The following is a 6234-nucleotide window of genomic DNA, read 5'->3' as shown; positions in this document are numbered from 1 at the left end:
AAATGGACATAATAAAGATACATCAACGCATTATGTAAACAAACAAGATACAGGTCTCATAATGCCTCCATAACATGCTGGTCGATCTTTATCATCATCTCATTATAGATACAGTAAGCATGGTATATTTATAAGAGGAGAGAGAGAGAGCTCTGACCAGTAGATAACTGTGGATGGATGAATAATGCAACAATCCTAGAGTAACAGGGATCACTTTGAAAGGCACAAACTGTATAGCACAGCAGCACGCTCCTATTGTAGCCTGTATACACTATCAACCACTATACTGCAAGGCACTAGGGCAGAGATCAACTAAATTCAGCCTTGGGACGATTTTCTTCTTGAGTGGTTGTTCAGGGGTCCGGAACATAATTAAAAATAATTTGTAAACTGCAAATTGACCGAAAGCAGCCAAACAGATCATATTTGAATAAAACAATTTGAAACCTTGCTTACATTTGTATACAATCACACATTTCTCTATTATGAGGGAATACTTTGGAACAGATTCCCAAAATTAAAATGACTTGGAGACGATTTTCTGGTGTTTTTGCAGTATTTTATGTCCAACAAAAAAATGTAAATAATCACCTGTGGGCCACCAGCTGGGGAACCCTGCTCTAAGGTACAGTGCATTTGGAAATTATTCAAACCCTTGACTTTTTCCACATTTTGTTACGTTACAGCCTTATTCTGAAATTGATTAAATTGTTTTGTTTCCCCTCAATCTACACACACTACCCAATAATGACAAAGCAAAAACAAGTTTAGAAATGTTTGCACATTTACAAAAAATAAAAAAACGTAAATATAACATTTACATAAGTATTCAGACCCTTATTCAGTCCTTTTTTGACTCACATTTGGCAGCAATTACAGCTTTGAGTCTTCTTGGGTATGTTACGAACCGGCTCTTAGCCCGTAACAAAGAGGTAGACAACGCGGAGATAACAAAAATATATTTATTAAATAAAGTAACCTATATACAAGTAACAATGGTGTGTGTAGTCAGTAGTGTACTGTAAGTGAGTGGATGCGTGCATAGATGGTGATAATGAGGGGTGTTAAGAGGTGCCAAAACAAACAAACACAAAGCCGCAAAATGCCATAACAAAAAACAGTGTCTGTGTGGACAGAGTCTCCTTGATGTATGGGGGAAAGGGGTATTTATCCCCGGGACACACCCGAGCCCAAGTGTGTCCCATTTTGCTGACGACCCTCACAGCCACACCCACCGACATCTTATTAAGGAAAACAAGAGCAGAGAGAAAGAATTTGGCAGACCAAGTGGGAGGGTCGTCACACGTATGACGCTACATGCTTGGCACACCTGTATTTTGGGAGTTTCTCCCATTCTGTCAGGTTGGATGGGGAGCGTTGCTGCACAGCTATTTTCAGGTCTCTCCAGAGATGTTCGATCGGGTTCAAGTCTGTGCTCTGGCTGGGCCACTCAAGGACATTCAGAGACTTGTCCCGAAGCCACTCCTGGTTTGTCTTGGCTGTGTGCTTGGTGTCATTGTCCTGTTGGACCCCAGAACACCACACCAACCAAAACCCCCAAAAATGTACTGTATATATATTCACCACGGCAGAATGTTTGTATTTAAGCTGCCCCACTGCCCCAACCAACCTCATCCTCCCCAGACCTCAGAAACCTTTGCGCACAGGAAGCAACCTTGAAGAGGAAATAAATAAAATGAGGACAGCAGGGAACAGATGACAGGACAACACAATACACAAAATAAACAGTGGCCGGTCACGTGAACGACATGCATATGTCACAACACTCAGGAACAACATGAGAAAACGTGTCCACCAGTATCTGTATAAACCTCTTCGTCATCCAGATAAACAGCACATCCCGACCAGACCTGAGACAACCCTATTCATAAGGCACTGAAAAGTGTCAGGTGCTGTTAAGCAGGCTGAAACTCATAACCGGGTACAGAGTGGAGGGTGTAATAAAGGCAGAGATTTTGCATGCCCCACGCATCAGTGACACCTGCCAATGACACCTGCTCACAAACTTCGCTGCTCCGACCTGATCAACACAGTCCTCCATCCGAGGAAGAGGAAATGAATCTGGCTTAGTGACACGGTTTACCTTACGGTAGTCAGGTAGTCTCCTGTGAAACCTACCTGGTGGCTAACAGTAACCACGGCAACCCCTCCTCCCAATCCTTATCTCTGTACAATAAGCTCTCAACAAAGACCTAAGTGATTGAAGGAAACGTTTCAGCGCTCCTTGACTCTGTGCACTATAAGTGCTAGCAAAATTGTGTTTAAAATGGAGTTGTTGGAGAACCAAACAGATTAGAGGTGAAATTAGAACCTTGGACACTCAACCAAACAGATTAGAGGTGAAACAGCGAGAAACTGAGTCAAAGCTTTTAGCACAGACTTAGTGGTGATAGACCGGAGAGGATAGGCAGCAGGAAACCTAGTGGTCTGACACATCACAGTGAACAGGTAACTACTACCATTCTTAGAGTGATTCTTAGAGTGAGGCTGACTACGGGAATAGGAAACAGCGGTACCAGCTTAAAAACTTCTTGTCACTACAGGGGGTGCTGTTTCAACTTCGACATTTTGCGTCTCCAAATTAAACTGCCTCGTACTCAATTCTTGCTCGTACAATATGCATATTATTATTACTATTGGATAGAAAACAATCTCTAGTTTCTAAAACCGTTTGAATTATGTCTGTGGGTGAACCAGAACTCTTTCTACAGCGAAAATCATGACAGGACATGCGAAGGTCAGAAAAATAGTCTCTGTTCTCAGATCAGTTTAAAGCTCTGTGTGTGGCCTATGGATCGAAATGAACTGCACCCGCCTTCCCCTGGATGTCAGTAACCAATGAGAAGTGGAATGGAGTCTCTACGTATTTCTCAGAGTTTATAAAAGGCAATGGAGTGACATGTACGTTCTTTTGGACGCTCGCCAAGGCGCAAGACAGGACATCAGAATGGCATGTTGAATAGCTCTTGTTATCGGCCCAAGATATATCCGTCTGTGATTTAATTCGATATAGGTGTTAGAAACATCATAACGAAGTTATTTGAAACCGATTTATATCAGTTTATGCGAGTATATTGCTATTTTCGGAATTTTCGTAGTATTGCGTTTGAGGATTTGGACATGTGTGTGCCACGTAGCTATTGTTAGCTGCTAGTTCCGAAGTTGAAGTGGACGTTTTACAACAAAGCAACGATTCTTTTGGACAAAAGGACACCTTGCCCAAGATTCTGATGGAAGCTCGTCCAAAAGTAAGAGCTATTTATGATTTTATTCCGTATTTATGTGGAAAAATGTAAACGCATTTGTCGGCCATTATTGCGGCACTAGTCTGGCTGTAACGCACACTGTATGTCTAGTAACGTTAATTTAAAAAATCTAAATCAGCGGTTGCATTAATAACCAATGCATCTTTCATTAGCTGTCCAACCTGTATTTTTTTAGTCAATCTAATCGATAAATAATCGTAAACTTAGGTGCCCTTCCAAGATGGCGCCGGCCAGAATGCATGCCATGTTTTGACTGATTACATAGCATAACCACGATTTGTGATGCTAAATATGCACATTTTCGAACAAACTCTATATGCATTGTGTAATATGATGTTACAGGACTGTCATCTGAAGAATTCTGAGAAGGTTAGTGAAAAAAATTATATATTTTGGTCGTGATAACGTTTTCGCTCTTTTTGCCTTGAATCAATGCTGGGGTGATGTTAGCTCATGTGGTATGCTAATATAACGATATATTGTGTTTTCGCTGTAAAACACTTAGAAAATCTGAAATATTGTCTGGATTCACAAGATGTTGGGCTTTCATTTGCTGTACGCTGTGTATTTTTCAGAAATGTTTTAAGATGAGTAATTAGGTAATACACGTTGCTCTCTGTAGTTATTCTAGTCGCTTTGGGTGAGTTTTGTGATAGTGGCTGCAATGGTAAACTGTGATTTATACCTGAAAAATGCACATTTTTCTAAAAAAACATATAGTATACCATAAATATGTTATCAGACTGTCATCTTATGAAGTTGTTTCTTGGTTAGTGGCTATATATATCTTTATTTAGTCGAATTAGTGATAGCTACTGATGGAGTAAAAAACTGGTGGAGTAAAAAAAGTGGTGTCTTTTGCTAACGTGGTTAGCTAATAGATTTACATATTGTGTCTTCCCTGTAAAACATTTTAAAAATCAGAAATGATGGCTGGATTCACAAGATCTGTATCTTTCATCTGGTGTCTTGGACTTGTGATTTAATGATATTTAGATGCTTGTATTTACTTGTGACGCTATGCTAGGCTATGCTAGTCAGCTTTTTTACTGTGGGGGGTGCTCCCGGATCCGGGTTTGGTAGCAGTGAAAGGTTAATAGCTTGATTAGGTTTACCCATTAATTGACAGGTGTGACAGGTTTTGATGAATGCAGAAACACCAGTGTCTCCTTGGGCGAGGCCCAAATCTCTTCAAACGCCCTCACTCAGTCTGAATACAGGGCTCTGCAAAGCCACTTTTGTGAGTCAAAACATACTTGTCCGTCAAAAACCACAGCTTCAGAGTCTTCAGTCTTCAATCGTTAATGTACGTGGCTATCCAATCAGGGATTGGGTCCTTAAATTGCGCTAGCATAATCAGATCACACAGCCCCTGGAAAGTGCGGTTATGAGAGGCGGAACACCAGCAATTAAACTGTGAAGATAACTCTTGCACAAACTCAACATGAGTCTGTTTATCAGCTGCTTTTAAAGTTTTAAATTGTTGGCGGTAAGCCTCAGGATCCAATTCATAAATCTGAAACACAGCCATTTTAACCTTAGCATTGCTGACACTGTTGGAGCTGAATATGCTTCCTGCGCTTTACCAGTCAACACACACTGCAACATTAAAGTGCGATCAGAATCAGGCCAACTCCTAGCGTCAGCAACGTGCTCAAACAACGAAAAGAACGTCTCAGGGTCTTTCTCATAAAATCTTGTCAACAGCTGTAAGTTTCCAACAATATCAAATGTGTCTGGGGCCCGACCGAGAGGGGAGCGACCCCTAGGTAAATCAGGGTCATCTTCCCTAAACAAACTCTCCCCCGAAAGCTTTCCATCCCTAACCAACGTCTAACCGCTCTTGTTGCAGCTTGATTTTAGCGTGCTTCAATTCCTGTTTAAATTCCAATTTCTTTTCATGCTTAACACGATCATGCTTTAGCGTAAAACAATATGCCTAAAAGGGGAAAAGAAAGGCTGTAGCGCCGAGTAGCAAATGGCACTACCCTACACAGCAGATTGCACTCACCTCCTCGCACCGTTGTCCCAACAGCGAGTAGTTTCCAGCCTGGGCAGGGGCCTGGAAACTAACCAATGTTCCTCTCTCCAACGCAGCACACAACCACCTCACGGGTGATCAACGCTGCAGGAATTGTATATACTTTGCCCTGTTCCGGGATGGGGTCCAATGCCCTGACTTTCAGTGCAACAATTGCCTGCTCACGGAGGGCTACAGAGAGGAAGTCGCTACTGATTTGCACAGGCTACTGAGAAAGCCAAGACTTGCAATTTTCTATTTTTTCTCCACTCAGAGGGCCGTGCATCGCGCTGGGCTGATGGGAGTCTCGCCATCGGGCAGGTTTTCTTGGGTGGACTGGCCGCTGCTTGGAAGTGATCGCTCACCAACGGAGAATGAAGTCGGGACCTTTGTTGCTGAATCGCGGGATGATCCTCTACTGAACCTGGGTGGCCATACAGGGAGACACGTCACCGCTCATAGTGGAGGTTGAGGTCGGCGTCCTCCACTTTGAGCCCTCTGCAGTGAAGTGATTCATGAATGAGCTGCCGACATTGAATAGCTTAGCTGCTCTGGAGCCTGATGTCTCAGCATCTTCTCATGGAGCGTCGGAGGTTCCTTCGGTTCCTTCTGTATCGGACTACATTGTGATGGCATCGCCGGGGACTAAGGTGGTTTCTGCTTCACAGGGGGTCTACGGTGGGCTCTGCTATTCCTATCATTTGTGTGTGGGGGGGGGGGGGCGAGTTGGGGCTAGGGTTGGGCTGAGGGTTACGGCTCTATATGGACAACTGCCATCAACCATTAGTATGGGAAGCTCCATGGTTAGATTGGTGGAAGTCCAAAAATACCTGTACAATTTGTTTTCCTGGAGCTAAGGGATTTGATTTATTAGATATCATGCCCACCATCAAGAAACAGATTTTTTTTTTTTTAAACCTCCACAAG

The sequence above is a fragment of the Salvelinus alpinus genome, chromosome 23 (assembly GCF_045679555.1).
Source record: "Salvelinus alpinus chromosome 23, SLU_Salpinus.1, whole genome shotgun sequence".
Classification (NCBI taxonomy): domain Eukaryota; kingdom Metazoa; phylum Chordata; class Actinopteri; order Salmoniformes; family Salmonidae; genus Salvelinus; species Salvelinus alpinus.
This window is presented reverse-complemented; position numbering follows the sequence as displayed.